At 36.2% G+C, this 26,514-nt stretch overlaps 1 protein-coding gene and 1 long non-coding RNA gene across 2 annotated transcripts in view; both read left to right on the forward strand.

The window, feature by feature from the left end:
- Positions 1-19,163, forward strand: part of LOC141652765 (uncharacterized) — a 275,045-nt gene extending 255,882 nt beyond the window's left edge. Inside the window, exon 3 of the mRNA XM_074460363.1 lies at positions 18,777-19,163. The gene's annotated coding sequence lies outside the window, so the exon portion shown is untranslated. The remainder of the gene's footprint in view (positions 1-18,776) is intronic.
- LOC141652020 (uncharacterized) lies at positions 14,508-15,307 on the forward strand. The gene is made up of 3 exons (XR_012546939.1): positions 14,508-14,824; positions 14,940-15,094; positions 15,194-15,307. It is a non-coding gene; the product is annotated as an uncharacterized LOC141652020 (long non-coding RNA).
- Positions 19,164-26,514: the final 7,351 nt, after the last annotated feature.

The following is a 26,514-nucleotide window of genomic DNA, read 5'->3' on the forward strand; positions in this document are numbered from 1 at the left end:
TCTTTTCTTATTCATATCGCTTAAAACTAAATCTCTCGAGTTTGTATTTGAACGACACCACACCGTTGTAAATCAATGTCTTCTAGCTTCGGAGCGTCACCTTAAATCCTTAGCGCAGAATGGACCATAATAACTACTTGATTTCTCCAAATCAATCTCGACTCTCAAAACTCTTCAAACTCGATGAACAAATTCTTATGCAATTCTAATGGATTTCCAGCAACACATTAAACCGTAAATGCTCCAATAAAGGTCAAGAAGTTATGAAACTTTCCCAAAAATAGAAATAGGAAAGGTCACGTGAATTGACGAAATAAGGAAGGTTACCTAGAATTCTAAACTATATAACGAAAGACTTTAATGTCTTATTATGGAAAGTGGTGATTGGTGGAAGTTATTTTAGTAGATATTTATTTGTAATAATATTTAAGTAAAACGGTTTTATACAAAAAGTATTTCAATTTATAACTACCTAAACCCTATAACTCTTATAAAACCCTAATACCTTTCAAAAGATTTAGCATTGCTTCTTTAATTGTTAAAAAAAAAAACTAAAACAAATCATGAACTATGAAGACAATGATCGATTAACTTCACTACCAAGCGATATTCTCACAATCATCCTTTCATTTCTTCCAACCAAGTTCGCGGTTGCTACCGCCATTTTATCGAGATCATGGCGTTATCTTTGGACCAATACAGGCGTCATCGAATTAAAATTCAAGGCTCATCCAAATCTTCCAGATATTTCGGCTTCCATAAATTTTGCGCCATTAATTCATGGTATTGTCTATAAGGGTACAAACATCAAACAATTCAAGGTATTCTTTGAAAATTACGGTCGGTCTACGATTTTATTACCATGTTCCATCTTTGAAAAGCAGTCACTTGAAGAGCTAGAGCTGTACGCTATTCATGGCGTTTCTCTAAAAGAGGTAAAAGTTAACCATACGAATCTTAATTTAAGGAAACTCGTCATTAGCTTACGCGAATTTGATCTAAACTCCTTCGAAAATCTATTAAAGTCTTGCCATTTGCTAGAAACTTTACGTGTTCATATCGACATGATGATGAAATTCACGGGACCAATCAAAATAAACGCTCAAAATTTGAAATATTTGAGCGTAAATTTGATTGGTGAAAATTATTCGATTATTAAGAACAAAATTATGATTGATACGCCGAAATTACATTATTTTGAAGTGAAAAGTCCTTGTATGGTGAAATTATGTTTTCTCAAAGCCCCAATTGATTTATTAAAAGCGAATTTGTTCATGAGAGACCGCTATGGGGAGTATATGCGTTGCCCAAAACATGTAATGTCGGTTTTTAATCCCGTTTTTCGTGTTAAGACCCTTGAATTAAGTGGTGATTTACTCCATCCTCTATTGATTCTAGACTTTAAAATTGAAGTCTTCTATAAACTAACCCATTTAGAAGTGGGTTTGACTTCTAGATTAAGTTGGTATGGCCTTAAGTGTTTTCTAGAACAATGTCCAAGTGTCGAATGTCTAGTGTTGAAACGGATAAATAGAGCGAAATGGGACGATATAAAGTGGTCGGAGATCGACATCTTACCTTGCTGTTTACAAAACAAGATTCAGAAAATTGAATTACGGGATTTTCTTGGTAACGTATATGAGATACAACTCTTGCGTTACATTTTCGGCGTGGCCAAAGATTTGAAGATGCTTTATATTACCATTGAAAAAGAAAATGACGATAATCAAGTCGGAATTTATGTTCTTCTAGAACTTTGCAAGCTTTCAGAAGAGTTACCAACATGTGAGATTAACTTTTGTGATGAATTAGGCATCAAAAATGGGCAAGTGATCAAGTGATTAACTTTTGTGAGATTAACATTTGTTCTTATGTGTTGGAGGTATTTATACTACTCACTAGAAGAATTTTTTAGGTTTAGGCCTATTATTAATGTAATGGTCCTTACATTTGTGATAACTTAATTTTTTTAATGAGTTTCCTTGCTTCTATTATTGCCGAATTAGTACTCGTGCTCTCCCACGAATGTCCATGACCTCCTTGGCTCCCGACCTCCTCCTCCCTCTGTCCCGATCATTTACTTACGTTAATTAAAAACCACGTATTTTCCTTGATTTTTGTGTCAAAAACAAATATAAATAAATGATCAAGATTAGGAGTGATTAAACATTTGGGCGTAGCCCGGGGTGGGGGGAACAAGTCAACACAGGCTTGGCCGGGTCTGGTGGAGGTGGACCCCCGCCCGAGAGAGGTTCAAGGGGTGGGTTGAGGGAGGGACAGGGTGGGATTTGCTCGACCCGGGCTTGGCATTTGCTTTGACGTGTCGGACCGGGGTCATGGAGGCAGACAAGGTAAATTTGGCCACCCCTAATCGAGATGGTGGGAGTATTTTACAACTATTAAAGGATTAAGAAAAGTGATACGAGTACACGGCCAATGTATGTTACCGAGTTTCAATAACATTTGAGATGGTAGTTGTTAACTACTAAAAATTACTTCCTCCATCCCATTTTTATTCGCAAATAATGAAGATCAGTCGCTGTGAGTGCAATGAAGCGCGGATCATCCTCAAAGCATGCAATGGCATGAATTGTAAGGTTCCGGGTTCAACTCCCTGCATGGGCAGTATATATGCGGTTTTGACCCAATTTTTTCACGGGCATACTTTCTCCATAATCGTCATGCCCTGAAGATCAAAATTGATTTAACTTAATCCCCCTTATACTAAAAGAATAAGAGATCTTCGAATTTTCCCGCCTAAATGAAATTTACTCTCTAATTGGGCTTCATTATGTAATATCTACAATTGGGCCATATTGTTTAATTTCACTTACCCTCTTATTCTAAGTTTCAAACCAAAGGTTATATTCTCTTTTCGGAAGTCCAACTTCACAAATTTTGAATGTGAATACTATCAAAGTATAAAAATTTGATAGCTGAAATTTAAATATATATACAGATTTGTTATGAAAAAAAAAATTATATAAAATGTTGTGTTTTTTTATAAAAACGACAAGTATTAAATTGTTGAAAATTCTCTTTTCTACTTAATACTATACATTATTAATAGTAAATTTTATAATTAAATTTCAATTGAAGTTAATACTACTACTAATTGTTAGTTTCTCTAATATGTCAATATAGAAAACCGCGCATTTGCGCGGGATCTATACTAGTTTTGCCATTAACTCAATTTTTTCACGAGCATTCGCATTATATTTTATCAAACAATCAAAGTTGATATATGACCCAATCCAAACATGCCCGATAAAAGCTTATGGTAGGATAAAACGTGTATTATACACTTAAAATTGAGCGGTCTATGAGGTCGTACCGAGTCATGTTTCTTTCCTCCTAATTTTTCTACCACGTGTCAGGTGTCGCTTCATTAGTTACTATATTCGAATTTCAACACTAAATAAAAATTATTCATCTATTTTTAAGTAGTACCTAATTTTCGTCCGATACTCGTTTATCACGTATCGACACCCTCAAATGTCGTATGTTGCTTCTCAAAATTTGTGTGATTGCTTTATCTGACTCGAGGACTGTCCGTAAGATTTACGGACGTTTTTATCCCGGGACCCTAAAAATCGTTTATTATACACTTAAATTTGAGCCGTTTGGGAGATCGTACCGGTCATTTTTATTTTCCTCCCAGTTTTTCTACCACGTGTCAGGGGTCGCTTCATGAGTTACTGTATTCGATATTCAGCCCTAAATAACAAGTATTCATCTATTTTTAAGTAGTACCTGATTTTTGTCTCAGACTCGTTTATCGCATACCGATACCCTCAAATGTCCTTTGTTGCTTCCCAAAGTTTGTGAGGTTGCTTTATCTGACATGAGGAACCGTCCGTATGTTTTATATACATTTTTGTTTTGGTACCTAGAAACCCCGGAAATAGTGTATTATACACTTAAATTTGGGCCGTTTCGGAGGTCATACCAGGTCATGTTTCATTTCCTACCAGGTTTTCTACCACATGTCTAGGGTCGCTTCATGAGTTACCGTATTCGATTTTCAGCCCTAAATATAAGAAGTATTATTTTATTTTTAAGGAGTACCTGGTTTTTATCCTTGACTCGTATATCGCGTAACAGCTCCCTCAAATGTCCTCTATTACTTCTCAAAATTTGTTAGCTGCTTTATCTTACCCGAGGAACCGTCCGTATGATTTACAGACATTTTTGTTCCAGAATCCTGAAATCCCGAAAACCGTGTATTATACACTTAAATTTGAGCTGTTTGAAAGGTCGTACAGGGTCATGTTTCTTTTTCTGCCAGTTTTTCTTCCACGTGCCATGGGTCACTTCATGAGTTACCGTATTCAACTTCCAGCCCTAATCAAGAAGTATTATAAAATACCCCATTTTCGTCTGAGGCTCGTTTATCGCGCACCGGCACCCTCAAATGTCAACGGTTGCTTCCCAAAATTTGTATGGCTGCTTTATCTGACCCGAGGAAACGTTCGTAAGATTTACGGATGTTTTTGTCCAGGGAACCTGAAATCCCGAAAAACGTGTATTTACACACTTAAAATTGAGCCGTTTGAGAGATCTTATCGGGTCATGTTTTTTTTCCTCTGAGTTTTTCTTCCACGTGTCAGGGTCCTTTCATGAGTTACCGTATTCGATTTTCAGCCCTAAATAAGAAGTATTCATCTATTTTTAAGGAATACCCAATTTTCGACTAAGTCTAATTTATCGCGTACCGGCAGCATCAATTGTCCTCTATTGTTTCTCAAAATTTGTGTGGCTGTTTTATCTTACTTGAGGAATCTTCTGTATGATTTAAAAATATTTTGTTCCAAGACCCAAAAATCCCGAAAATCGTGTATTATACACTTTAGTTAAGCCGCTCTGGAGGTCGTTCCGGGTCATGTTTCTTTTTCTCCTAATTTTTATTCGAAATGTCAGGGGTCGCTTCATGAGTTGATGTATTCGATTTTCAGGCCTAAATATGAAATATTCATCTATTTTTAAGGAGTACCTGATTTTCATGTCATACTCATTTATTGCGTACCAGCACCCTTAAATGTCCTTAATTGTTTCTCAAAATTTCTACGGCTGCTTTTTACGACCTTAGGAACCGTCCGTAAGATTTACAAACATTTTTGTTTTGGGACCTGAAATCCCGAAAACCATGTATTATACACTTTAATTTGAGCCGTTTTAGAGGTCATTCCAGGTCATGTTTCTTTTCCGCCTAGTTTTTATTCCACGTGTCATAGGTCGCTTCATGAGTTACCGTATTCGGTTTTCAGCCCTAAATATGAAGTATTCATCTATTTTTAAGGACTGCCTGATTTTCGTCTTATACTCGTTTAACGCGTATCGGCACCCTCAAACAAATGTCCTATGTTGCTTCTCAAAATTTGTGTGGCTGTTTTCTCTACCCCGAGGAACCGTCTGCAAGATTTACGGACGTTTTTGTTCCGGGACCCTAATAACCCGAAAACCGTGTATTATACATTTAAATTTGAGCCGTTTGAGAGGTCGATCGTACCGGGTCATGTTTCTTTTCCTCCCAATTTTTCTACCATGTGTCTCGGGTCGCTTTATGAGTTACCGTATTCGATTTTCAGCCCTAAAAAGAAATATTAATCTATTTTTAAGGAATACCCAATTTTGCGACAAAGTGTAACACCCCATTGTTACTCGGCCTAGGTAATTGAGAGATGTTAACATCTCGATTTCCCGAGACAGTGAAATTAGAATTACAATTAAGAAATTCATTAATTAAATAACAATTTTCAAGATTACATAAATGTAAACAAATGAATAAGGTGAACTATACAAATTACAAGTCACTACCATCTATGTCATCTATGTTACGCTACTCGACTCCGAGTCCAAGGCGCAGCCCAAATCCCGATCACATCAACAAGCAAAACCTATACTCAACCACCTCCCCATATGATCGGAAATGTCATATGGATCGACACAGGCCACCCCGGAAATAGTTGACAATTACATAGACACACAAACGTCGGTTTCAATAAATGAATACAGTGTAACTCAACTCAAAGTCTGTGAGTATGCAACATGATTAAAACATGAATGAGACGCTATCAAACAACAACCACTCCGGTACCGGGACACGCCCAGACTAGACGTACACACAAGCTCACAACCATCACGGTACCGGGACACGCCCAGATATACCGACAACCACACTGGTACCGGGACACGCCCAGACATACGAACAACCATAAATAGGTATCGGGACACGCTCAGACGTATCGGGTCCGAAAACCAACCGGATCACTTGCCGGACGTCGTGTCTCAACCACACGAGTCCCTCCGTAACTCAAGCCATTAATGTGCACATTCCTCTTGGAGTGGCAAGCTCCAAGAGGCGACTCAAGCGTAAGACGGTCTCCCAACCGCCTTACGTCTCCACAATAACCAAGTAACACCACCAATGATCTCCAACACAACACAACAATGACCATACATGGAAAATGCAACACAACACCAATTATATGATTCATCATGAACTCAATCCCAATATATCATGGATAAAACTTCCTCAAATACAACCATGTTATCCCAATCGACTCATACATAAAAATGAAGATGCAAGACACACAAATATGCACACAAAAATATTGAAACCGAGTAGGATAAACCTACCTTTTAGCATTCTTCATAAGCTACTCGAATCCCATATGATTCCGTCTCGCAAGACCGTCTTATTCCTAAACAAACCATGTAATATCATCATAAATACATCCTACACTATTATATAATACAAAACCCCTTGTTATTACCCAATAATTACCCATATTACATATACTAATTACTAATTAATTACCCAACACAAAAACCCCAAAAGTTAGGGTTTAAACTAATTAAACAAGGGTAGATCTTAACTTACAAATGTTGAGGGAGGAAGGAAAAGGATGAACAATCCATGAAAGTAAGCTTGAATCCCATGTAAGAGTGTTTGTGAGGGTTTTAGAGGGAAGGGAGAGCATTTGGAGTGAGAAGGAAGAAGATAAAATGAATGAGGATAAGGAGATAAGATTTCCTTATCCCGTGTTCTGATTCGGTGCCACTCGGTCGAATGGCGAGTCCAATCGGTCGAGTGTCACTCACTCGGTCAAGTGTCACTCACTCGATCGAGTGTCGAGTCCACTCGGTCGAGTGAACCTCACTCGGTCAAGTGCGACACAGTTCTCAGCAATGACCAGTTTTCGTAATAGTCAGATCTCACTCGTTTCTTGGTCATTTTGGGCGTGTGACCTACCCTTGGAATCGTAAGAGAACAATTTATCAACTCCAATTGGAATCACATCAATATCATGTCTATATCTAAAGTTATGACAGTTTTAAGACGACCCTTCTATAGGCGGACGTTATAACAACTCCACTAAGTCAAGTATAGGTTATACTCGGCCCACTTTATTGTGACACCCCGCGATAAAGCGGAAAGTAAACTACTAAATATATACGAAAAATGTGAAGTTTTTAAAACTTTTATTTAGTAGATAGAGTTTAGCATGCGGGAGTCACTAACATTCAACAGAAGGAAAAACGGAAATAAAAACAAGGGTCCATACAAATAAAACGGTCAAAAGTGAGGAAAATATATCCCTCGAATGACATAAAGAAATAGGTGAGTCTAAGCGGTAAATAGTAAATCTAAAAGTCCGGGGTACTCGCTAGCTCACACGTCAAACCCCATATAATCATCTTCACCAACTCGTCATTCATGTAAACATGAAAGCCACGATCGGTGGGAGTAACTCAAGGTTCTCCCAGCCACAAAACATCAAGATGAACATGACAAAGCACATAAACAAATGATCAGATTAAGTAAGATAAGGGTAAGCTGAATTGTAACTAAGCATATGATCTTACATGTTCAAAGATTCAAGAATAAGGAGAAGGAGTAAGATAGGCAAGTAAGCAAAGCATAAACAATGTCAAATAATGGAGGAAAATGTAAGAAGGCAAGATAGAGACCACTTAAACATGAGCACGTAATTCAAGGAGATATGACCAATATAACCATCCAAAATGCTAACATTTACTACTCTTAGACTATAATTTCCCCGGGTAGGACTACGATAATGATACGGCCCTAGTCTAAATCTGCAGATTCTCGGGTGTACATCCCGATTCGACGTGCGCCAGCACAGCACGCACCCAAGACTCGACTCCTAATAGAGACCGAGTACCCCAATCGCCAGAACAGCACGAAAGTGGCGGAAAGACTAAGATATGACTCACTTGCCAAAGACAAAGACAAGTGGACAAAACCATACTTGCGAACAAAGACAAGCAAAGCCAAACCCGTACTTGCGGTAACAAAGACAAGTAGGGCGTAAATGTAAATAAAGCATATATGATAGTATCATGGCATTTCTACAAGAATACGACTCCTACAAGTAATTATTTGTAATTATCTTTTCATACTTGAACATACAAAATAAACATTTCATTTTATGAATATTCATGTCGGTTGAATAAAATAAATAAAATATAACAAGTGGTAGTGGATAATTTACGTCATGTGGGAATTTACGAAATGCAAACAAACCAATACGAGTGACAAATTGGGCCCAAGCATACAAGGGTAGTGAGCCCAAAAGGTACAAGAATAGGGGTTCAAATGTTATAAGAATTCGGGTCCTAAAAATATAAGAACTCGGGTCCAAATATTTTAAGAATTCGAGTCCAAATATTGTAAGAATTCAAGTCCAATATGCAACTTATAATGGGTCCAAAACCGAGTAGTAAAGAGTCCAAAAAAAATAATGTGATTCACAACTCACAAGTGATATTACGGTAAGCAGGAGGAATGCAAAAAGGAGGGCAACTGCACACCAAAACCCGATACAAAACCAGTCCAAAACTTGTAGACTTGTGAGCCCAACAATTCAAATCATGCTCCAAAAAAACGAGTCAACAGTGCATGTTTCAGAAACAGGGGAAAGGGGATTAACCAATGCATACAGGGGAAGCATGACATGAGAGTTCAGGTACGAAACAGGTCCGGGAGATGGAGGTATCCGCCACGAAACAGGGGCAGGACGCTAACATTCACCACATAAACCAGTCCCTAACAATCCATTTTGAACCCAACTCAAGACTGACCTTGAGGGTAGCATTAGGATGGGAGTTTGTCTGACTAAGCTGGGGTTAGCACTGTTAAATAATGTCACACACACAGACCAGAAAAACCCAGGAAGCAGACGCGAAATTGTTCGAAGGGACAACGAGTCACGAGTCACATTCAGTCTCATAACCGGCTATACACATGAGGCCAAGCCATGAAAGCCACCAAGTGACCATGTAAACCCATCACAAGTATTTCAAAACCAACTCCAAACATGAGGAAAATAATAAAGACTTAAACTTTTACGACAAACACAGAAAAGTCGAGTAAGGAGGTGAGTTTCCCGACGTTTGTCGAGTAACCTATCACCGTTACCTTAACTTTCTTCAATCTTCAAGGGAATGGTCTATTATGAACGAGTTTCCTTCGGGTCCTCAAAGTCTTCACCTAAAAACCGTAATAAGAGCCGAGTTAGTCTAAAAACGTCACATTTATGAGACGGGTCGAGACGAGAACTTCACAAGGCTATGCCTTTCTTACCTTAAAAGATGAAGGGAGAGATAAGGAGAAGAATGGTGCAAGAATTATTGAGTTTGGTCGAAAAATGAGCTAGAAATCTAAGATTTTTAAGTCGCCATAAATGGGTTCTTTTGAGCTCGTTTTTGAGTTTTCTTTCTACAGCTGCTGAAATGTTGTTGCAGGTGTTCAAGCTTTTTACACAGGGAGGATTTCGAAAATGACCAAGGGTTTGTTGGTGGGATATGGTTGGTCAGAGAGGGTGAGGGAGAGTGAAAATATTATTATTATATTAGTTGGGTGCCAAAATTGAGGGGTGTGTTGTCGACCCGGGATAGGTCGAGAGTAGATAAGTTTAGCCTCACATGTGAGCATGTGACGGTTCTTTCTTTAGACGGAGGTTAAATCTTAAACCTACTATAATTTAAGACGGAAATTTTATTATCAATATAGTTATTATTATTATTATTATTATTATTATTATTATTATTATTATTATTATTATTATTATTATTATTATTATTATTATTATTTCTATCCGACGAAAACGTATATTTTATATACGTAAGCTTTAAAACTTATAGCTTTAATTAAATTACTTTTATTAATATAATGAAATTAACTAGTTAAAGTAATGTAAAAGTATTACTTTTCTTTATGAAAATTATACGAAAAGGGCGGGTGTTACACTTTATAGTCATACGTCACTCCCGAGCTAGTGACCTCTAGTCTTGTCTAAGGTTTAATACACGGTTTAATACACGTCACTAAGTCAAGTATAGGTTATACTCGGCCCACTTTATAGTCATACGCCACTCCCAAACGGCTCAAATTTAGTTTAATACACGATTTTCGGGATTAAAAGGTCCCGGAACAAAAATGTATGTAAATCATACATGCGGTTTCTAGGGTCAAATGAAGTAGCCACACAAATTTTGAGAAGCAACAGAGGACATTTGAGAGTGTCGGACCTGCCTGTACTGTACGGCCGTACACGATAAACGAGGCTTTGACGAAAATCATGTACTCATTAAAATAAGACGAATACTACTTATTTAAGGCTCAAAATCGAATACGGAAACTCATGTAGTGACTCAGACTCGTAGTAGAAAAACTGGTAGGAAAAAGAAACTTGACCCTGTACAACCTTTCAAACGGCTCAAATTTAAGTGTGTAATACACGGTTTTCGGGATTTCAGGGTTCCAAAACAAAAATTTCTGTAAATTATACGGTCCGTTTCTCGGGTCAGATAAAGTAGCCATACAAAATTTGAGAAGCAATAGAGGACATTTGAGAGTGTCGGTACGTGATAAACGAGTCTCGGGTGAAAATCATGTAACCCATGAAGCTACACTTGACACATGGTAGAAAAACCTCTCGGTAAAGAAACATGAGCCGGTACGACCTCTCAAACGGCTCAAATCTAAGTTTTATAATACACGATTTTCGGGATTTTAGGGTCCCGAAACAAATGAAGTCCGTAAATCATATAAACGGTTCCCCGAGTCTGATAAAGCACTCAGAAATTTTGAAATGTAACAGAGTACGTTTGAGTGTGCGGGTAAACTAGTCTCTCATGAAAATCGAGTACTCCTTCAAAATAGATAAATAGTGTTATTTAGGGTTGAAATCGAATACGATAACTCATGAAGCTAACTCATGAAGCTAACTCAGTCACATGGTAGAAAACTGGTAGAAAAAGAAACATGCTTCTTTAAACTCCAAGACGTTTTGCCTTTTGCCCAAGTGCGCTTGTGCTTGAGTTTGTCCGAGACACGCTTTTTTACCCTTTAAGTTAAGACGTTCTTAAATAAAAGTTGAAGTAAGACAACTATTGAATATAGTAGAGAATCTTAGATAACAATCAAGTACCATTACTTGTATATGCGTTGGTGTCCAAAGGGAGCACAAACACCAGAACATCACAATCAAGTATTGTTACCCAATCCCGAGACTGGATGATATGCTCTACGGCCCTGTTCTTTTGGACTTAAAGTCACTTAATATAAGTTCACTTCAGATCCTATAAGTTGATTCGATTCGGTTCGAGATCCTATAAGTTGATTCGATTCTATAAGTTGATTCGATTCGAGATCCTATAAGTTGATTCGATTCGAGATCTTATAAGCTCGTTCAAATCCTATAAGTTGATTGATTCGATTGAGATCCTATACCTCACTTAATTTAAGTTGATTCGAGATCTTATAAGTTGATTCGATTGATTCGAGATCCTATAAGTTGATTGATTCGATTCGAGATCCTATAAGTTGATTCGATTCAGATCCAATAAGTTGATTCGAGATCCTATAAGTTAAGTTAAGTTGATTCGATTCAGATCGAGATAAGTTTGTCCCAGTTAAGGCGCTACAAGAGTTACATTGGTCCCAGGTATTTTCAAAAATAGACTTACAAAGTGGGTATCATCAAATTAGAATGCGGGAGGGTGATGTGTGGAAAACCGCTTTCAAAACTAAAATTGGTTTATACGAGTGGTCGGTCATGCCATTTGGACTTAGAAAAGCCTCAATTACTTTTATGCGGTTAATTAAAACCGTTTATAGGCCGCATTTTGTGGTACTATACTTGGACGATATTTTGATATATAGCAAGACGATAGAAGATCATTTAGCCCATTGGAGAACATATATGCTAGTTTGTTGGCCTTTGAGAATTTTGCGGAAGTGGGAGAAATAATTAAGGTTATAATGTTATTTTCGAGTTTGTTATAATAATTAATCGATGAGGCAGATAGAATAGAAGATATAATTAACAAAACAATTCAATTCAATACAAATCCAAGCAAAGTAGCAAACAATGATGATGAAAGCAAAACAAAACAAAAATAAAAGAGTTCTCTCTCAAGAGACATCTCATAAAGCTGGAAGCGATAAACAGGGAAGTCATGGATCCAAAATAGATCCAGGATTTTGTTCGCTGTGAGGATGGTGTTCCGATTGAGTACTTTGTTCGATCTGAAGATGGTGTTCCGATAATTGAGCATTTTGTTCTGATGAGTCACCAAAACCGCTAATAGTAACGCTTTCTTCTAGGGAGGCACTGGAAATAGTCATTGCTGCGACCGCGAGTATGGCGATGGCAATCATGATCACATATTGTAATATCTTCACCATGTTTACTAGAGGAGTTATTAATCAAGAGCGCAGTATATATATATATATCCTTACTTCTTAAAAAGAGCCAACTTCTATGCACTATAGCAATGAATAGTGGCTAAGCAATATCCTCCTATACCGTTGGATTCCTCCTTAAGATCTCATCCCTCCATATCTCCTTTACTCACAGCCACACCATCAACTTTCCTTTCATTCATTCCACTCCATTCATTCTCATATGTCTCTTTATCTTCACTCTTCACAAATCTCTCAACAAAGCTCAGTATCTCACATCCTCCCAAAGGTATTTAATTTTGTTGTTTGTTATTTCGATCTGATATTATTATTATTATTATTATTGTTACGATCTGCTCAAAATACTTCACAATATTTTTATACGTCCATAGATCTAACCTCGACAATGGCTTTCGCGGATCGGGATTTTGTTTTCGAATTGGCTTGATTTTGCTCAGGCAATTTTCTAGGCATACAACGTTGAGCTAATTTTTGCAATTGATAGGGTTATGGGATTGGAAATATGTCTATTTGAGTTTGATTTTATGGGGGAATGTAAATTGGTGTCTTGAATGTCGTCCGGGTTAATTTTTTTTTTTTTTTTTGCATTGTGTTGCGAAACTGTAACTTGGATTGTGATGTGGTATTGTGTTTTACTTTGTTGAAGGGGTATCATTCTGTGGTGTTACCGGACACTTGATTGATCTAACTTCGACACTGGCTTTCACGGATCGAGATTTTGTGTTTCACTCCGGCTTGGTTTTGCTCAGGTAATTTTCTAGGCGTACAATGTTGAGCTGATTTTCGCAATTAATAGGGTTATTGGATTGAAAATGTGTCTATTTGAGTTTGCCTTTATATGAGAATGTAAATTGGTGTCTGAATGTCGCCTGGGTGAATTTTTTTTGCACAGTGTAGATTAGATTGTGATGGGGTATTATTGTGTTTTATTTGGTTGAAGGGGTATCATCTTTTGGTGTTTAGAAGTTGTTTTTAATCAACAAATTCCTTTTCTTATTGTTTATTATTTTGTTTGCCGAATTTTGAGATGGTTATTTTATGGGGCAGACGTTTTGGGCATGAGCTTGGAACTCGAGATTCGTTAAGTTCTCCTCAAAGGTTAGCAATTGAGCGGCCAAGTATTGCTTTGGTTTATGTGGATGTTGTCATTTTGACAGTTCTGAATATCTCATTGTTTTGCTGTTCATTGTGGTTTAAATTAGTGTTATGGTTACATATTTGCAGATTCTCGTTTCGGGTTTGGCATTTCGGATGCTGGCTTACTCTAAAGATGTCCGGACATTTGTAAGCTTGTTACTTAGTTACGCCCTTTAGCTCCGCTGTTGTGTTATGTGTTGGTATATTCAATTATTAATTGTTCCGTACAGCTATCAATCCCTCCGGGGTGTTGGTAGAAGTGTTTGTATTAAAGATTTGTTTTGATTTGCATTTTAATTTAAGTGTGTTTTTTTTATGATTTTAGGTTTTGAGAGATGTGGCTGTTTTTTTTAGTGGGGTTAAAGGTATAACCGAAAGGACATTGATTTGGAGCTGTGCGTTAGATTTTTTTTTATTCTGGTTATGCTTTAATTCTTGTAGCAGCACAGTCACTGTCTTCATCTGTTGTTCGATGGTCTTCCTAATTTGTTATTGGTGTCTACAGGTACTCATGGTGTCCAAAGTTTAAGCGCTTGCTAACTTGTGGCAGCTTCAAACCCTTAGCTGTCTGTGTTGGGATGTCAATGTATGTGATTCTTTAGTTTGGTTTGGGATCCTTTTCTTTGCTCGCCTATTAATTTTGCCTTTACTTATTCTGTGTACGTTTACACATGGTTACTATTGCAGTACCACCGCGTTTTAAGCTGACCCATTTTATATTTGTCGCTCGGCTAGGCTTGCTGGCTTGCCATTCGTGCCGGCTGTTACAAAACCCAGCTACCGTTTATGTTCACTTCTTACTCTCGCTTACGGTTTTATTGGATACTACATGTCTCTAAGCTTCCTCAAATTCCGTTTACAGCTAATTGCAGCTCCAACCCGCTTGCTGCTTGCATGCCTGGTGGTCACATGTTGTTCAAGCCACGTCACTAGGACTAGCGGATGTCTTGGGTATACCGTGCCTCAATCACAGTGCTAAATACTCTTTATTGTGCGGTACCATAAACATTGTTACCTTAATTTTATTGCGTTATATTAAGACGGGTTAACCTTGTTTTGATTGCAGTTCTCGTGTAATACGGTGCTAGGAGTACAAGGTGATGCCAGCCCTCACTCAGGCTTCCTCTGGCAATTTCTAATGTGTGTGGTGGGGCACGGCCATGAGGAGTGTTTCGGGATTTGTTTGTGATGTACTTTACGACTCGGTAGTTGTTCATTCAGGTACTTTCTGGTAGACATCTGCCTTCTTTACTCTGCTTTGTTATTCGGTAATTCATTTTGAATGTCTTGAATTCCACTCAGTTTTTTGTTTTGGTGCAGAGTGTTGCAAAATTGCTGGTTGGATTGTGATGCCAGCCCTACGTTTAATGGTGATGCTTAAATGAGCTTAGGGTTCGGCGCTCATCCGCAAAATAGATTGCTGGCTTTTTTCATAATATGGTAAGTTCTTGTTGAGTAATGGTATGATGCGGAAACTACTATGAATGTTATTATTAGCATGAATTGGAGACGAATAAGATCAGCAACTGTATCTTTATCCTCGGTATAATTTTGCTTGACGATATAGAAAACCGCTTACTCGACATTAACCTTACCACACTTGCCAGAGTAGTAGTTTAGACGTAGTTCACCATAGCAATTGGCATCAAGGGTCATTAGTAGTAGGCATAAGGCTAAAAATGAAGTTAAAGAACTTGCTTTAACCATGTTTAATTAAGCTCCTTCATTAATTAACAAGTTGTATGATTTTAATGATTTTTGTTGTGGATTAAGAACAAACATTCGATAGTATTTATAGGGCATTATTGGTAGTAATAATGGCAATTATGGAGACCATTTCTTAATAATTCTTACTTGTTTCCACGTTTAGACTAATGGGTTGAAATGTTGAATTGACTGGCCATTTTATTACGTCTTTTCAATAACCAAATGGCCTTTTTAATCATCATCCAATTGACCTATTGCCACTCTTATATTTTTTTTTTTTTGGTGTCAATGTCAAATGAGTCAAATGAGCCACAAGAGCAATATAATATGAATGAGGGAAATGTACCTCTTTCTGAACCATTGGGTCGAGTCTATTATGAGGGCGAGTTTCTGCCGTCATTTAGTAATTTAATTATTGACATTCTAATATATAATTGATCCTTGTAACTAATTGTCATTTTATTGCATCTTGTTTTAAGGTTGTCATACATGTATGGACAATTGAGGATACAATACAATGGATGCAGAATAATCGAGTTTACTTATTAAAACTAGGCCATATTTGGCTCTTTGCACTAATAAGTGTGCCATACATAATCTTCCACTTTTCCAATTTCTGATATTTATGGGTTTACCACTATTTATTTATACAGCAATGTTCCTTGCATTATTACTAATACCATCTCTTACTATGATGCATGAGTTGTAGGTTTGTCGGATCATTTAATTTGGATCTCTTATTGTTATTGTTGGTGGTGATGATGAAAGTAGTTGAATGCTAAATGAGGATATGATACTCGGTAGATACTAATAACATGTGGTCTGTGGGAGTAAGTTACTTTTCTCAGTTTCTGTATTCATGTAGTATCTTCTGCTTTCTTTGACAGTTGGAGAGCATTCTTGTCATGGTCCAAGGAGTAGCATCTGCTAACATCCGACGTTTCAATTAGAGGCAGCCACTCATTTTAGAAAGCTTTTATCCATTGGTATATTTGAACACACAATTCTTTTGACTCACTCATTTTTGACAATTGATTGATTTTGTGCTTAGAATGCTGTCCTACAATTAATGAGATTTATAGAATGCTTGGACAGACATGATCTACCACAGTTTCAGGTATGCGATTTCTGTCAAGTCAATATGTGATTCTCTCATGTTTTAGATTTGTTATTTATCAGCAAATGATTTATTTCATAATACTATGCAGTTTGAGGTTGTGTGCGCTGACCAATATGGCTGGCATCTGGGACTTTAGAGCACACGAGGGTAGTGATTGACCATGGTGCTGTCCCACTTTCCTCTATGAGGACATTGAACCTCAATGTTTAAAGTTCACATGGAAGCGACTCGGACCAATGTGGCAGTTCACATGTCAAGTCAATATGTGATTCTGTCGTGGGCTGTTGTTTTCCAGTTGAACGAATCGTCGATGTTTGTTTGAGGTTTTTCCTTTTTAGGTTGAATTGTGGTTTACTGTGATATTGCGTTTATTTAGCACTTCTTTTACTTTGAATTGTTGGTTGTCGTTTTAGGCAGCGACGTGGCCCTAACATTTTGAGAGTACTTATTGACAACATTTTGAGAGTTCTACACCTATCATGAGCTTTGGTTGCCCTTATATTGACTAATTGTGTTCTACACCTATCATTAGCTTTAGTTGCCCTTGTTATTGTCTAATTGTTGTACAATATGAAACTAACAGAGACTTCGAGGCCAAATAAGAACACCTTAAAGAAAAGGGGTACAACTTTTCTTTTTGTGTTTTTCCTCCATCCTTGTATAGAGTCATTTGATTATTTTACGCCTAGGTACAGCAAAAATAGGTCTCTTTGGTTACGGAAATTGTTTGTTCAGAGACCGCGACATCCTCGACATAAAAAGCACAGTCTCAGAGAATTCGCTGAAATTGGGTGGTGTATCTCTTTCTAAGTTTATTCGCAAGGCAAAAGCGTATATGATTTTGTTTGTCGTCGACTGTCCATTTGAGAAACTCATACCTTCTTTTCACTGAATTTGAATGCTTTCCTCGTCACAGAGGGAGATCCGATAGCCTTAAAGCTTGTTGGGAGAAGACACGTAGGGACAGCCTGGATGACAAGTAAAGTTTCCTTTTAACTCTCAAATGTATGTGCAAGTCGAGGTGCATATATATTGTATGTGACCACTGTTTTTTAATCATGCTTTGTTTATAGAATCCGACCTAATACTAGAACCTGGCAAGGTGGACGTTTTGGGTGAAGTTCGGAAATTGAAAGAGCGGGGGTGCATCCCAGAAGTTGAAGGACTTTAGCTCAAATCAACAAGAGAAGATCGAGGAGATAAAGGTAGTTATTCGCATTGCATATTTCAAGAAGCCGTTATTTAAATGGGAATGTATCTTAGGGAACACGTAATTCTAGAGGTAGTTTTAACCGGTTTACTGATTTGTTTTTCTATTACAAGCCGTTATTTAAATGAGAATGTATCATATGGCTCATTATCAGTTTTCAATATAAAACGTCCTCCTTACACGAGACCATTGAAGATGCACAAAGGATAGCTAAGGCGTTTAAGGTAACCTGTTTTGATGGCAAATTGGCAAAGTAATTAACATCTATTCTATACGCCAACGCACGGTACCTCAACAGGATTCCTGTTAGTCTTTTATAAACGATTCTCCGAATTGGGGCTCCGCGCCCGGGAGGGCGCGGCGCAACAACTAGTATATATAAAGCTTGCATTGTTCATTAAGTTGGAGGGGTATTTATACCATTTGAAACCAAATTGTATGTTTATATTATTTTGTTGGCCGGATTAACAAGTGTTCTCCCACCAATGTGCACGACCTCCTTATCTCCTACTTAATCAACAACTAATTTATATAGTTAATAAATTATTAGAATCCGTTTTTCCGAAGATTATGGGATTACATTATAGTGATTGGCAGAGGAATAAGAGAAGTTGATTTTTCGTTTATAAGGTAATTAATTGTTTGCCATGTGAGAAGGAGACCTATGGACGCACCAGTTAGGAGGCTCGAGACTTAGAGAACAGAAAAGGTCGAGGTAGAGGAAGACCGAGACAGACATGGTTGAGAGTGATAGAGCACGATATGAAAGTTCTGGGGCTTGAGGAGAGTATGGTGATGGAGAGGGCACAATGGAGGGAAAGGATACATGTGGATTTTTACTATTTGATGTTTTTTGACATATTTAGTGTTTTTTTATTTAATTTAAAGAAATTAAATTATTTATTCTTCTCTCCTTTATTACACTTTTTTACCAACCACTTTCTTATAGATTTTACTTGGTTAATTCCGGATCCTTAATTCTATTTCGGTTTTTAAAAATCGTTTTAATCTTTTCTCTCGATTTAAATTTTAAGTTTTTATAAAAGAAAGCCAGAATTCGATTTTAAAACCCCTAAGTTTACCTTGACTTTCCATTACATTTTCGTTCTTCCTTTTTGTTTTTCATCTTCCCCTTTTTTATTCACATTTTGAGGCGTGCGTTCACCCATGGACGGTTCGAAAAGATGATTCATGTCAGCCGACCCCAAATCATTTTGGGATTAAAGCTCTGATGTTATTGTTATTGTTGTTGTAAGGTAATTAATTATTTCATTGTTTATCAATGTGAAACAATCACATGTAGGCCGCTAATAAGCTAGCTAGCTTATTTCACAAGAGCCTTCTACATACGTGAGATCTTATAAAAATCAATTGGTAATTGTAATCGATAAAAGGAACTTGCTTCAAAATTAAATAAAGAGGTTCAGTGTTATTAGGGGGCGGGTCAGGGAAAAGGGCTGGATTACCCGAATCAAGCTGTAAAAATAGTCGACAAAATTATTTGGAATTTGTCATCCTTGAGAAATGAAGAGTTAAGAACGATTAATACCTAAGAGGGAGAGGGGTGAATTAGGTGTACCTTTTAAAAATTTTCTCATTTACTTGGTTAGAAACTAACACAAGTAAGAGCTATTAAGTACAAACTTGAAAAACTTAATGAATTGTAAGTTCACAAGAGGTACAGCAGGTCTATGCAACAGTATAAGTACCCTACGCATTTCTCAACACTGTCCAGTTTTCGTAAAACGGTCATAACTCACTCGTTTCTTGGTCGTTGTGGGCGTGTGACCTATCGTTAGAATCGTAAAAGAACAAGTTATCACCTCCAATTGGAATCACATTAAAATCATTTATGCATCTCAAGTTATAACAGTTTAAAGACAACTTTGTTGTAATCAGACGACATAACTTTGATTTTTTTCTTTCAAACAACTTAAACATCAACAAGGTGAACAAAAGGGACTCGATACTTGTAAAACCACTATCCCCAACCACATGTTACTACCTACCAAAAGCCAGACGTTGACATCTATCATGCTCATATAACACTCAACTTATCAATCATGTACTACCACATACTTTAACTTTATAACTTTTCGTAAAATAAAACATACTCATACATTACAAATCCTATTTCCATGTTACTATATATTACAAATCCACTTTGTCACCTAAACGTGTATTCATAATCACGAAATTCATATTCTCATGCAATTGCTACTTCATCTTTTCCAATCAATTCACCTAGTTCAATCACATTCTCCCTCTAACAAGTGCATATGATACCACAGTAGACAATTATATGAACTTATTATATAACTTTACGCAAACAAAATTATGTAAAATCATATCAAGTCCCCTAATCACATGTTACTAGTATAGACACATTATAAATCATTCATCCTGCAACTTCATTATTCATCATATATTATCATATATGAACTACTTCCTTTTTCCACCACGTCATTCATCATTCTCATGTACTTTTCCAACAATTCAAAACACATTGTAAACCAACTATCATGCAATTCCTGTATTCAATCAACGACAAATATAATCATATCATCATTATTCTTCACTACACATCTCACATCCTCCACATGCATGCATCCATCGATTCATACAACACCTTACCATATAGATACACAACACACAAGATAAACACATATCGATCCCGACTCATATCCCATGTGACCGGTTCAAAATTGTAGGGCGAGTTCGCGACTTTAGGACGTCTCCCAAGCCTTTGCATTAGCTCCTACAACTTCTACCTCGGGTTTATTTTAATTTGACTCCCTATGTTCATTAGGTTCATTGGTTACAAATTTCAGGATCGTCGCTCTGATACCACTTTGTGACACCCCCATACTCCAAATGCCTTACTAGGACCACTTAAGGTATAAGAACGTCACCATCTCGGTTACCCGAGGCAATGATAATCAAATGACAATGAAGAAACATAATTTAAATAACAATATAGTTTAAAGTGATTACATGATCAAAACAAAAACTGTTAAACTGAAATACAAGATTCTCAGATGGTCTACAACTAAAACTATCAAAGCTATAAAACATCGTCTGACACAGCGGAAGACTTCTAACTGCCACGTGATGACTCATCCCAGCTATCCCATACGCGTCATATCATACCTGCTCAATAACTGCTCACCACCCCCGAATGGATCACCACAGTTTTTAAAACATTTAAACGGGGTCAGTACTAATTACACGATACAAACCAACATGAAGCAAATACCAAGCAGCTCAATCAACACATCAATCCCCAGCCTCCATCATCAATCTCCACACAACTGACTACACACTAAAGTGTGTAGCCCTGCCAGAGTACCCATCGCAACAGGTACTCCATACCGCCAGTGGAGAACCGCAGCCGTTCTCACCTAAGCCTCGCTCTTCTAATCGAGCGATAAACCCATGTTCCTTAATGTGCACATCCCTCATATGGCGGGTTCCACAGGAGGCGAATCAAGGGCGTGAAGCCACTCTCGCAAGTGACTCCACTCAGCCAGGGACGCAACCCGAAGAACACAGACAGATAAACAGTAACCACAACACAAAATCAACAACCGTCTGAAAAAATCAACAATATGAAATCACAACCGTCTGAATCAATCAACAATATGAAATTACAACCGTCTGAATCAATCAACAATCACTAACTACAGCACAATCACCACACACATCATGTAACTAATACTGAGTAGGGAAACCCTACCTGGAATGCAATCACTATTCGACGATCTAAAAATTGTCTCAAAATCTTTCTTCTATGAACCCTCCTCCTATACACATATTCATACAATCACTATCACAACAATATAATCATAAAACCCTCAATTCCCAAATTAGGGTTTAACCAAAACTACCCAAATGCTATAAAAAAAGATACGTAAGACTTACCCTTGACGCAAGGATCACAATGATATCAAGAATGAATGAAATCGACTCCTCTAGCTCCGGGATTTGTCAATAAAGCGGAAGAACAAGGCAACGTAGGATGAATTCTCTCTTTATCAGTAGATTAGGTTTGCAAAAGTGTTTAGGAAGATGACGAAAAGTTATTAAATATTAATCCGCCTTATTAACAAAACCCGTCAAATATCACCCAAAGACCGACTTACTCGATCGAGTGCCACTTACTCGATCGAGTGCCAAGGCTACTCGATCGAGTACCCTACAGGCAGACTACTGTTTCGTTACTCAAACATACTTACTCGACTGAGTAAGCCCCACTCGATAGAGTACCCAAAGACTCGTAAAACAGTAGTATTACAATATGCCTTGATAATAGTTCATATGAAATGAGAAAGAAAAATATATGTTAGAGATGATTATACTCATGAATACAAAAATACAAATTCAAATAGGTTGATCGGGAAAACATAATAGTAAAATTACACAACAATATACACTTAATAACAAATTTAAGGAAATATTATAAGATCTCCATTTTGAGATCAACGATCGTCTTATAATGGTTAAAAAAGCATAAACCACTTAAAAAATAACGTAATTTTATAGAAAAACAATCAAAAGGTGGGAGTTGGAGAAAACTTAAATTGGAAGAGGAAATGACATAATGAAAATGATTAATTATTGTCATGATGGTTCCAAAAGTAAATTGTGAAATTTTAAAGATTTTTCATTCAATTATTTGTACTTATTTATTTATCATTAATTATGAGAGTAGTTTTTTTTTTGTTTTGGGAAATTATGAGAGTAAGTTTTATGTATTATTCCTGTTTTGACCAAAAAAACACATAAACTTAAAAACATACGAAGTAGAATTTAGAAATCATACTATTTAATATTTCCCGAAGGTTCACTTTCGCTTCTTTTTATTACATGCCTTGATAATATTTTATATAAAATAAAAAAGAAAAATATATGTTATAGAAGATTATACTCGTGAATACAAAAATACAAATTCAAACAGGTTGATTGGAAAAGTATAATAGTAAAATTACACCACAATATACGTTTAATAACAAATTAAAAGAAATATTATAAGACCTCTATTTTGAGATCAACAATCATCCATTACTTATCAGTTTCTACCTTACGTTTTTTTACATTTAGTTTTACCTCAGTTTCGTGCCTTTTGTATTTCTTCCCTCTTCAGATTACCCACATGATGGTTTGCCTTATTTGCATTCACATACGTTTCATGGTGCGTTAAAGTTATATAAAAAATACATTGACCAAAAGATAAAACATCAACCTGGCAAAAACTTGACAAACGAATCAAACATTGTCAAATGTAAGTCACTTAAATTAAACCAACTGGAAAACATGAAAATCATCGATTAAAGTCTCTTTCGTCTCTTACGAGAGTTTCTTCTTTGATGCCTTCTTTTATGTTTGGTTTTTGGCAATGTGAAAATCATCGATTCATAAAACCAACAACATAACAAATTAAAATATACTTTATTGGATACAACAACAACAACAACAACAACAACAACAACAACAACAACAACAACAACAACAACAACAACAACAACAACAAGCAACAACAAGAACAACAACAACAACAACAACAACAACAACAACAACAACAACAATAACAATACTCAACAACAATACTCGACTCGACAATAATACTCAATATAATCAATATAATCAAAAAAATAAATTAAACCATAAAATACAATCCACAACTTAGAAACTGATCATGACAAATAGGCATATTTTAAATAAATAAATTGAATAGAAACTATTATATGTATAATAGGTTTTATAGTCATTACACAACCATAAAAGTCCCATACTTTAATTTAATTTTTAATTTATCTTGTGGTATTATTAAATTAGATAATTGATTGTCGAGTACCTCAAGAGATGAATTAAATAGGACAATATGTTAGTGAAAATTATGGGTGTTGAGTAGTATAAGGTGTTTTAATAAAATTATTAACATATTATATTACAAAAATTAATTAAATAGGAAAAACTTTTAATTAATTTGGTGTGTGTTAAGTATTATGAAGAGTTTTAATCAATTTATTACCATGTTTAATTTAAAAAAATTATATAGGAAAATGTTAATAATGGGTGTTCAGTAATATGAAGAGGTTTAATTAATTTATTAACAGGTTTTATTACAAAAAGTTTAATAACAATGAATTAAATAGGAAAATGTTAATAATGGGTGTTCAGTAATATGAAGAGGTTTAATTAATTTATTAACATGTTTTATTACAATAATTTCAATTAAAATGTCAATATTAATTATAAATTATGAAATTTTATGTAAATTTGTAAGGGTTATATAAATTTTTGAAGAAAATATATTTAATATACAAAATTAATTTAAGAATAATGATAATATCCTTTAATATTATAGATATAAGTGAATTAAATTAATTTATAGATAAATGATTTAAATTAATGTCATGTAATAATGAATTGATAATCTATGTCACATTAATTCGCCATGTCACATTAAAAATATGCAACATCACATTTAAATATGCCACGTCACATTAAATTTTAATCTAGGTGGCTTTTTGGATCCTACGTGACTTTGTCTAGGTGGCGTTTATTTGTCATTTTAGGGTAACCTTTTAATTATATTTTATAGATTTTCTCAATGGTATCCTTCTTTTTTGAAAATAAAACTTCAACTAGTCATAAGTCTTGGTTACGAGTTCGGAAATCATAATCTTTGGTCGAATTAATCGTCTTTACGTGATATTCGAAAAAAAAAAACCGGTGCTTTTATCTCATAGTCAAGAGTTATAATAACTCACATGTTCATAAAGCGATGAATTTTTTATAGATACATGGTCTTATGAGTGTGGACAGCGGGGGCCCACGGGGGCGCTTGGGAGAGAAGAGGAACAAGCGTTTGCATTTTTGTATGGAGTCGCCACCAATTTTTATGGAAAATTGGAACCGTTCGAATACCTCGTGCCATGTCAAGACACAAAGTAAAGACATGAACACTAAGCAATCGTTACCCTTAACATTCTATGTCTAGAATGACTGTCGTGGATGCCAATGAACACGGGTGTTCACAGATATCTGGAGTAAGGGGTGAGGGTACGTATTAGGAAGCTCTTTTGATCGAACACCTAATCCCGCCCGCCTCGATAGCGGCCTCTACTAATGATTAGGGAAGTTATTCGTACTTGATATATCGTCGGCTACATGCATGCAATGCAACATCCAAGTTTTAATCCTAACATGTGAAGATTAGACTAAGTCGGTGGACAATTAATTTAGCAAACAATGAGGTCGAAGTAGGATTTAATGCCCAATTACATATGAAAACATTCAAATGATACAAGAATATGATAAATACAATAAAGAAAATTGCAATAAAGAAAATTACAATAATTACATTGGGATAGAGGATTTATGTCGAAAATACCTTTAAAACGGACAATTTGGGAAAACGAATAAAAGAAAGAAATAACGAACAAAACAGAAGGTGATAATATGATTAATAGTTAATTATACGTAAGCTAATTAAACTAAGTCAAGGCAAAAACGGAGTTCAGGGACAGAATTCAACCCGGAACAGGCGCAACAGAGCTGCGTCTTTTGGAATAGGCGCAACAGATTCTTTGCGTCTGTTTCGACCAATCGTCGTGAAGTTTAATTGCGTGTTGTTAATATCGTTGGTGAATTTTAATGATTGATTAAATTATTTACTCGGATGAAAGTGATTAATAGGTTATTTACATGTGATTAAGGGGTCATAAAACAATAAAACATGGATGAGACGAAATTAAACGGATTATTATACATGGATGAATGATTAATTAGTGACATGGGTGAATGAAATAAACTAAACATGACGAATTAATGACGAATAAATGACGAACATGTGATGAAAATATATCAAAGGCGAATTACAGAAACTCAATATGAACGAATTGAATTTCTACAACCTGGATTGAATTTAATGACGAAAACCCGCAAATATTGGATTATTTGGGATTTAAGTCGGATTTATAATGAATTATATATGCTAATGAATGATGAATTATATACATGTGAATTATTATGCTATCATATCAGAGGATTAAAGAACAAACGTAAACAAACAATTTGAAAACGAATTACAGAGGACGAAGGAAGAAGAAAGGAAGCAGGAACTGCGCCAGCCTCACGAAGAGGCGCAGCAGTTGCTGCGTCCTTTCTCGACGGTTTATCTTCTGGAAATCCGTAAAAAGAGGTTTTAAAGATGGTTTTAGAAATCGGTTTTAAGGAGGTATTTTCGACATAAACCTTACAATTGTGATACAATAATTAAAATACAATAAATAAAAGAGAGATATACACCCTCAGACTTACATGTTGACGAAACGAGAAGGACTAAGATATCGATTAGTGATGCTCGACGCGAATGCAAAGAAAGTGCCCTCGTAAGAGGAAAACGATTAGTTAATTAAGTTGATTGATTGTGGAGTTGGTCAAATTGGTCGGTCATGCAAAACGAGGCTGGAACTCAGAAGGATCCGTGCTTACGTGGTCGAATGTTCAAGCACGTAGACGCCAAAAAGTAAGAACAAAAGTCTAGAATGCAAAGGGAGAAGAGAAGGGCGGACACTCGCGTGAGAAATATGAGGAGCG

This window comes from Silene latifolia, chromosome 4 (genome assembly GCF_048544455.1).
Source record: "Silene latifolia isolate original U9 population chromosome 4, ASM4854445v1, whole genome shotgun sequence".
In the NCBI taxonomy this organism is placed as follows: domain Eukaryota; kingdom Viridiplantae; phylum Streptophyta; class Magnoliopsida; order Caryophyllales; family Caryophyllaceae; genus Silene; species Silene latifolia.